At 40.3% G+C, this 10,000-nt stretch overlaps 1 protein-coding gene across 3 annotated transcripts in view; it reads right to left on the reverse strand.

The window, feature by feature from the left end:
- Nucleotides 1-10,000, reverse strand: part of kif13ba (kinesin family member 13Ba) — a 48,570-nt gene that overhangs the window by 31,639 nt on the left and 6,931 nt on the right. The window lies entirely within an intron of this gene.

A 10,000-nucleotide genomic window follows, 5' to 3' on the forward strand; every position in this document is an offset into this window, starting at 1 on the left:
TACCCCAATGAAGAGCAATTAGTCAGTTTATTTCTGCCTCCTGCAAATGACATTTAAAAAAAACGTAACAATATTGTGACCGCTATCAGTAAAAACCCTTCCTGTATTTTTATTTATTTATTTATTTTTAAATCTGGAGTGTGCAATTCAAAAAGCCAGTGAAGCAAACGCAGAAAGCAAAATGGTGTTTTGGTTTCTAGTGACCTCGGGCTCGGCTTGTCGTTTAAAATCAGGCCATGTCTCGGAGAGCTCTGTCGCTGGATAACAAGCGGAACGGCAGCGTCTCCCGTCACGCTGCAGAGTGAGCTGGAAGCGATTCGGCCCCCTGCGGAGCGTTTTCGGGGCGATGGGGGCCGTCTGCTGGGTGAAACACGCAGGATTGACGGTTTTTAAAAACACAATTGTGAGATAAAAACAGGACGGAGTGTAAAAAAAAAAAAAATTAGTTCGTCGTGTCACTGAGGAGAGATTATTCTTGGAACAGCTTATTCCAGGAATGTAATGTCTGATAAAATCAATTAGATGACGACTTCCTAAACCTTTTTTAAAATATATATTTTAATTTCAGATATATATATATTTTTTTTTGTTTCTCACATGATGTCAAATTTTATTTCAGGCACCGAACTAACACACAGCTAAAGGTCAGACGGTGTGTTGTTTTGTTGACTGTGTATGAGAGAGACAGAGCAAGGTCTCTGGGGTGTGTGTGTGTGTGTGTGTGTGTGTTCAGCAACGTTGACCATCCAGACAAGCTCCTGATTATCCCTTATCTCTCCTCATACTGGTTAACAAATGACAACTACGAGATTCTCTGAAACTAATCCTAAGTAAATTATATATAAAATTGCGACAGGTTTGTGTTATTGCCTTTTTCACCACGGCGCTACTGAGTTCTGGATTCTGATTGGTCAGTAAGTTTTCCGACATCTTCAGGTCAGAGGAGTTTACGCTTTGCGGTTTTTCACAAAAGCGAAAAGAGAGAGGCTGTTGAGGGAAAGACTTGTTTATAGCTGCTGTAACGTAAGTAAAAACAGGAACTAACTTGTTTCAGTTGTTGCCTGTCCATACTGTAAGACTTACAGTGCTATCATGTTGACCCACATAGTAAAGCATGTGGTTATTATTAGCCAGAAATACCTTTGTGACAGGTGAGACCAATCACACCCAGGCTGGAGGATGGATATAAATACACAAACTTTGGGTTGTTAGAGTGTTTTAGTGTCTAATACTCAGAGGATTTCCTCAGTGGAACATGTTTTGTTTCTGAGTCAAAGAGTGCTGCTTATTTGAGCAAGCACTGACAGTGTGAGGATTGCATCTGCAGCTGCTGCACTCCTGCACAGTACACACACACACACACACACTTGTTCCTTTCCTCTCTCTCTCTCACACACACACACACACACACACACATCCGTACATAACATTCATTTCCCCAGAGACAGTTGCCACTCCTGCATAGCTGCACAGTTAGAATTCTGCAGATGAGGCCAACAGTACACACAGCATGCTCCGAAATTCCTATCATTTATTACAGCAGGGCTCGACGGGATCCTAAATAACTCTCGGCTTACGAAGGTCTGAGTTTGAGCCACTGATGGAGTCCATCAGATCCATTAGAGCGAGACATTCCACGATATGGGAAGAAGGAAGACACTCAGTTCCTCCCTCTCAGGTTGAAAAAACAACCCTAAAAGTTTACAAAGAAGTTCTGTGTAATCATCTATAAATACATCACTAGCATAACTATGGTGGTTATTTTCATTTTATTTATTTCAAAAAAAGGTACCAAATATATCAGTTACATGTTCAAAGGTAATATTCAGACACGATATTCTACAATCTGAAAAAACATGAAATCTAAATGTTTCCAAATGCAAAAAGTGTGAAAACTACTAACAAGAAAATCCCATAAATCCCAAAAATGACCACAAAAACTGTAGTGAATCTCATCGGCTAATTTTCTTTTCCTCCAGACGATCGGCTTAAAAACGGTGAAGCAAACGTTTGCGCTACTTAACAATTAGCATCTCCTCCATTTTTACTGACTGAAGAAACCACAGTCCCGCCCAATTGGTCTCTATTGGCTCCGTAAGTCTGAGCCTCTTAACCGCTTAAGGGGAAAATGCAAATGTGTCTTTCACATCCAGCGCCCTTTCCCCTTCAGTGAATTCTCTGCTTTTCTGATTCTTTGTGAATTTTATTCATGTTTGGTCTGAACACTGCTTTAGCTGATTTTTCCTTTATCATCTAGAAATCAGATTGCTACGGCATCAGAGTCCATGTCACATGGTCTTCATCACTTGTCCATGTCACATGGTCTTCATCACTTGTCCATGTCACATGGTCTTCATCACTTGTCCATGTCACATGGTCTTCATCACTTCTGTCAGTTGCGACTCTTCTTTTTTTTTCCCCTCCCAAATATCATCTTGGCCAAGTCCCGCCCACCAGTCAGTTCTCACCCATCATGTGACCGCTATCGAAGGCTATCACATGCTTACTCTGAGACATGTGAAGTCGACAACTGCTGTCATGTTGCGTCACAGGGTGGCGTAACACACTCAGAAGAAAGTGCTATCTACCTTCTTCCACATACATGATCTCACAGACACCCATGATTGGCTAGTGTCTCTGTGATTGACAGGGGGACAAAGAGTATGCCCCTCCCACCCTGACAGTTTGGCCAAATTTGCTCTCGGGGCGAATGTTTAGACCATTGGGAGACACTTCTTAACGTCATACTTTCGCTATAATTGTTTTGACGTAAATAACATGAAAGTCTGGATTTGGATAAACAAAGGCTCAAGATAAATGTGTAGGAATGGGTTTTATATCAAACTAATATTTCTCTTGCTCACTATTACTATACAATCTTTTAACTTTCTAGCTAATGTATGTCCAGTGTATATTGTATTCTGCAGTATATGTGTAAGCGTTGCAATACATCAAATCTTGAGCTTTGGGGTCTTTCCATGACGTGCAAGTTAATTGTTAAAAGTTTCAAGAGATCGAGTGACACATTCTCAAGAACTCGTCTCTTCTGCACAAGGTTATAAAACGGTACCACAGGCATGAGTACCAAAGGCTAAACCACCACCACCACCACCATCACCACACAGTGACATCAGCTGAAAAGCAGGAACTAAACCCAAACCAGCCTGGAAGAGAGTGAAAGACTCGCAAATGCAATTCATTTTGGTGTAATGACTCAGCCTTTCTTCTACAAGATGAAAAAGAAAACGGAGGAAAAACTCCTTTCTGTGCGAGCTAGCAGATGTTTTAGATCTTCAGCTACGTGATGAAGCCCATGATTGGTCGTTACAAATGATACAAAGTCGATTCATTCCAAGTTGGATGATTTGATGAGCAGCCATGTTCTTCTTGTAGCCGAGGAAATGGTCATTAAAATTTTTAATAGCGCCACCTGCAGTACCGGAGCACTTGTACGCTTCGGCCAACGTAAAAAAATACAGCGTTCGCAAGCTTATACACGATCTCGCAAAGTAGGGTTGTGAGATTGCGTGCAATATATCATCCTATTGTTCCTCGTAACTACTGCTGTTTGACAATAGCATCGCTCGTAGTTTTGGAGTTGTGTATCAACAATGAGAGCTGAAAAGGAAAAGAAAGTGGGCGTGGCCACACATGCGTAACATGTACCGTGCACATGTCACATCAGAAAAACACCGGAAGCTGGATACAAGTTAGTGCAAGTCACTAACGTTACTGATGAGTCAGGATTATTATTATTATTATTTTTTAATTAATTAGTCATTAACAAGGTCAGAAATGCTTGCAAACCTAACGATAACGAGTTATTAGTTGTAACTAAGTTCATTATAAAATTGAAATAAATTTATATAAACTATTCTCTGGAGATTAAATTCATAAATCTTTGTATAGTGAAGTAGCCCTGATAAACAACATGTTGTTTACGTTCTTAATTTAAGATGTTTTAAGGCTATTGAGGTTTGTACGGGAGACAAAATAGGCGAAAATTAAACGCTTATTACGAGATACAACACAATTTATTTTTAGTCGATCTTAAATCTGCAGACACGATGTTTTACGACCGACATTTAAATCGTCCGAATCACGATTTAGCAATCACGATGGTTAGAATCTTTCTGTGATTCCCGATACTATTGTCACTCGTCCCAAGCCTACTCCAAGGAGATTCGTTTCAGAATGGATGACTTGGAGTCGTGACTTCTTCTGTCTTCTTCTTCTTCTTTCTTCTTCCTGTAGTCTTGGAAGTGGTCATGAAATTTAACAGCGCCACCTGCAGCGCTGGAGCCCTCGTATGTGACATCCAGTTCGAAACCACAGCCACGGACTCTAAGTGAACTTGTAATCTTGTTCATATCTTGTTCATGTCTTCGCGCAGATGCACATCGTCTCCGAATGAAGTAATCGAGGCAGTAAAGTCGGTGCATGTGACTTTGAGCTCTGAGTAAGACTCCGGTGGAGTACTGACACTGCTGTACAGAGGCAGCTGTCCGTGTGAGTCAGCGGACTGATTAAGAGGCATGCCTACCTCCGCGTCTCACCTCCTGACCAGGAACCACATGACACAGCGTCAGAGAGAAGATGAGAGAAGCCGTCTGAACATTACTCGCATACTTACTCGCTCCATCTCTCGCCATCACTTTAAAAAATTACGTTCCGCTTCAGTTGTATGCGAATGTGCAGCGGTTGAGCGGCGAGGTGACGCTGCGTACAGGATCTGACCTACATTCCAGTCAGGCAGACATTTGCATAGACTCATGCTAGTACAAAAGAGGACAAGCTGCAGATTTTTAATTTTATTTTTTAATCTTCATGAAAGAGGAATAAAGAGAGGCTGATGAAGGAGAGACTCTTTATAGCTGCTATCACATAAGCTTGTTTCACAACATTAAAAGGTAACTATAAACGGATAAAAAGTACAGGTCGTTCTTCGATCAATTACCAAATGGAATTGCTGACGAATTCCTGTGGTAGAAGAGGAATAAAACACTTAGTGCTGTTATAGGAAAATAATCAGCCTACAGGGTGGTGACAGTGACTCCGCTTCATCACCTCACCCTGTCGTTGATTATTTTCCTATAACAGCGCTCCACTTCATGATTATTCCTTCTTAATCCTTCCCAAAAGCAGATAATCTATCTGTTAGGGCTGGGAGTTATGATGATAATATCATATATATCATGATAAATGATGTCACAATACATTTTTCTGAGATATCGGGGGTATTGTGATGCCTTTTATAACTTTGTTATATATTTATTTTTAACAACAAGCAGCTGATTTGATGAAGTTTTTTTCATCTTTAAAGTTCTTTCCACCTCAGAAATATTGCTAAGATTAGAAATATACTTTCGCTAAGTGATGCTGAAAAACTAGTCCATGCATTTATCACGTCCAGATTAGATTACTGTAATGCTTTACTATCTGGATGCTCGTCTAGATGCATAAATAAGCTTCAGATAGTTCAGAACGCAGCAGCGAGGGTCCTGACTAGGACTAGGAAGTATGAGCATATCACGCCAGTCTTATCTACATTACACTGGCTCCCAGTAAGATTCCGCATCGATTTTAAAATATTACTCCTAACCTATAAAGCATTAAACGGTCTCGCTCCGCAGTATTTAAGCGATATGTTAGTACCTTACGTTCCGCCGCGCCTACTTCGCTCTAAGGATGCAGGCTGTCTATCAGTACCACGCGTTGCCAAAACCACGGCAGGGGGCAGAGCTTTCTCTTACCAAGCCCCAAAATTATGGAATAGTCTCCCAGTTAATGTACGTGAAGCAGACACGGTCTCAGTGTTTAAGTCGAGGTTGAAGACTTATTTATTTAACCTAGCATTTAGCGACTAGTGTTTTTATCAAAGGAGTAGATCTGGGGGACTCGTGGATGTCGAGTTTTATCTCCACACGGTGACTGTGAGTGTACCTAACCACTTTCCTTCTCCTTCTGCCGAGCTACACTCCTGAGCTGCCGGTGATCCAGACCTCCCCCCCTTCACTCTGGACCTGTCCACCGGCAATGCTTCATACTGCCACGAAAACGCTTCAGCTGTTTTCCATGGACTACACCAACACACATTGTGCTCACACACACGCACACTACAGTGTAAACCCATATGAGGATGCGTTCTCTGTTGAGCCTGGTTCCTCTCAAGGTTTCTTCCTATCACCATCTCAGGGAGTTTTTCCTTGCCACCGTCGCCCTGCTTGCTCATCAGAGACGTCACACACACACACTTCACTTTACTTTTGTTTGTGTAAAGCTGCTTTGAGACAATGACCTTTGTAAAAAGCGCTATACAAATAAAAATGAATTGAATTGAATTGAATTACAGATTTGTAAACGTTTATTTTTGTAGGCAGAAAAGTATCATCTAATTCATTTTTAAAAATTTTTATACACACACACACACACACATATATAGGCTACTGATCAGCAGGTCATGAGCTCAAGCCTCAGTATCGCCACGCTGCCCCTGTGCTCTGACCCCGGCGTAAGAACAAGCTAAGCTAGGCAAAAAAAATAAAATGTCACTGGACTGTACTTGTATAAGTGACAAAGACTTTCTTTGTTCAATTAAATTTCCCAGCTTTGTTCCAATAAACATTTTTGTGCGTTCTGAATCAGCTCTTTGAGGTCGCTGACGTCTTAGCTGAACTATAGCGGATAGCGTAATGTTAGCATCTATGCGAGAAGAAAAAAAAATGAAGGAGGAAGCAGCTCCAGTGAAGAATTAAGAGGAAGATTTTTTTTTTTTAAACAAAAGTTTTTTTAACGCAATAATCGTCACTAATCCTGTGCTTAAAGATGTGGTGAGATGTTACAGATGTAGCCAGATGTTCCCTAAAGCCAGAGAACAGCTGTGTAACAGAGCGTGAAGACTGAAAACACGATAGCTTTGACACGGCATGTGAAGCCCGTCTGCAATATTCCTCACGTAAATTAATACGCCGTCTCTTTCCTGTGAAGTGAAGTGAACCGACAGTCCGTCTGAAAATATTAAAAATTCCAGATAATAACAAAGAAATTCTGTTGATGTCTGTTTAAAGGAGCATTAGGCAAGTTTTATAAAATCTGACAACATCAGGTCTGACAACAAGACTGTAAAACAGATGGAGCTGAATAAGATTTAAAATTGTTCAAGTCTTTTTTCGATACACAGAGTGATTTTTTTTCCCCTCACAGGATAATTATTTGGCTGTGCTGGGCGCTTGCCGATTTCAGACTGAGATGAAGAGTCTCTATGAAATGACTGACAGGAAATTCCTCCAAACACAAACAAGCATTCCGGACCATAACACAGTTTTCCATACGGGTTTTTCCCTCAGCCATGTGATGCTTCTGCGCTAAGCGACAGCATGAACCATTATTTTTCAACATTTTTTACATAATTTCCAGGTTATTATACTAGCAAGTAAGTTACAAAAACAAAACAAACAAAAAAAAAAACACCACACTATTGTACCTTTTTCCTCTTTTATTCAAAAGGCACATTTGCGTCGACTCTCTTCTTTGTTCACTCACAATGCTAACAATGCTAACAATGACGGTAATGAATTAGGAGGAAAATAAGCTACTTTAAAGAGTCTAGTCTTCACAGACCTGCCACAACATGACACAGGTGTGAAAACACGGAGTCTAAAGACACGCACCATCACACCTTTAACAAATAATGGTGCAGTAAACCAGGACAAAAAGACAAGCGCTGACACAAAAGCTTTTTACTAACAAACAGCGTCGCTGAATCCGCACTAACAAGCTGAAGAGTGTGAAATGATCGTCACCTAAACGCTCAAACCGAAATCAAAGAAAAAACATCTGGTTTAACGATATGACAAATTTATTTATCACCAAACAGGAAGAAAAATAAAAAAGAATTCAGTCCAAAATTGGAGCATTTGAAAGATTCAATACAAAATTTTAATATCTAATCTTCAAAATGTAGCTTTTAGCGAGGATTTAACTTCTTAAATTAATCAGCTTTTAATTTGATAATTACTTTTTATCCAAAAGTTAGGTGTTTATTTCTTCCTAGTCACACCTCAAAGCACCACAACTGCAAAGGTCTGCGTCAACTTGTGAACTCAGAGCGCTGACATTCAAACGTTTTGCAATTTTTAAAACTTGAAAAGTCGGAAAATAAAAAGTGAGTGAATCAGTGTTTCCATCGAGTGCGGTCATGTGAGGATCCTGAAGATGACGGAAAAGTGACAAAAAAACCAACAAAACAGGAGAGAAATGGATATTGAATTTTATATTTTTTCAGTTTGGGTCATTTTTGCTCTGAGGACAGAATTAAAGCTGTGAGGCGTCTTTAATGATCTCTGAGAACAAGTAAGCACTTTTTTTATCTGGGGGAAACAAAACTGTTTTTTTTTTAAGAGATACAATTCTCTAACTAAATCCTTACTACATTTTTATCGTAGTTACTCATGTTATCATTACTTTATATTGTTATTTCAGAACCATTTATTTGTACTACTTCATTTTCTTTTTCCCTGTTTTTTTCTTTCTAAAGCACTTTTGAGATAAATTTTGATGTAAAACTGTTATAAATAAATACATAAAAAAAATATCATTAGTAGCAGTAGTAAAAAATATGAATCACTGTATATTGAGATACAATTAAAAGAAAATTGAATACAAAATAAATAAATAAATAGAAATAAATTCATGTGTGTTTCATAGGCAAAATTTCTAGCTTCCCTTTTTTGCACTTTATTATTTATTTATAATAAAAACAAAGTTACTATATATACACGTTTATTATTTTTGCGCCATTAGTAACTACAACACAAACACAGCCGGTTGAAATGAACGCAGTCGTGCGAATTGCGGACGTAAATCTACTTCCTACGATCTGGATTTTGTGAAAAGTGTCAGGCACTAAGACCCATCTGAGTCAGTGGCGTGAGATGCCTGAGGCCTGAGATGCTGAGATGAAGACGTTCACACGAAGTCGTGGAAAGGATTCCCGTCCGTGACAAAAGGAAGAGAGACGTGACGGGGGGATGCCGTATGCTGTCTAACGCCCACCTGAACAATGAATATGAATCGGAGTGTGCAGGACGTGCGAGCGGCCATGTTGCGCCCGTGTGAACCGCGCCATCGGAGGCATCTGGTGTGATGTTAACACCGCCAGAAATTCAGCACATGAACTCCGCTCTGCAATTAAACTGTCTGCTGTGTGAAGGCAGCAGGCGGCGCTTTTATTCACCTCCAAGTTTAAAAGCGGCTCCTTTTGTCCGCGCGCTACGTCGAGAGAAAGCCGCAATGGTGCTCTCTTGTTTACCGCCATAAAACACGCGTTTATGGCCAACAGATGCTAAAGCTAACTTCTATGTTCTCCTGCCTTACGCGGAGAACCGTCCTTCGGCATGAGGGTGACCTGGGGTTAACCTCCCCCCCGGCGTTGCCACGGCGACAGAGAGCTGAAGAAAATAGGGAGAAGTCAGACGGAGGAGAGTTATGATCTGACACACGGCAGAGTTCTGCGTGGTTTTACACACACACACACACACACACACACACACACACACACACACACACACACACACAAATCTTACTGATATCGGTACAAAGCCAACATCGTACAAAGTTCTTATTATTAGCTACTTCCCTCACTTTACACGCGGCTAAGACACAGCCGAACAGTCGAATCCTGGATTCTGATTGGTCAGAAGATGTTGATGAATTTTCTAGAACAGCAGCTCTTACAGTAGTGCAGCTGCAAATCCCAGGTTTATCATTTTTAATGTGCTTGTTCTAATCCGTTATCGTTTCTATAGTAACGGATTAAAGGATGAGTGTAATCGTTGATATGGCTATTTTTTTTTTTTTTTTTTGGTAAGATGTTTATTTAACATGTATGGAAGGAGTCTCCAGTGTCAGAGACAAAGCTGTAACTAAGTTTTCTGACATCTTCAGGACAGAGGAGTTTACGGTTTCTCAGGAACATGACAAGCTGCGTTTTTTTTGTTTT

Source organism: Pangasianodon hypophthalmus, chromosome 10 (assembly GCF_027358585.1).
Source record: "Pangasianodon hypophthalmus isolate fPanHyp1 chromosome 10, fPanHyp1.pri, whole genome shotgun sequence".
Lineage (NCBI taxonomy): Eukaryota > Metazoa > Chordata > Actinopteri > Siluriformes > Pangasiidae > Pangasianodon > Pangasianodon hypophthalmus.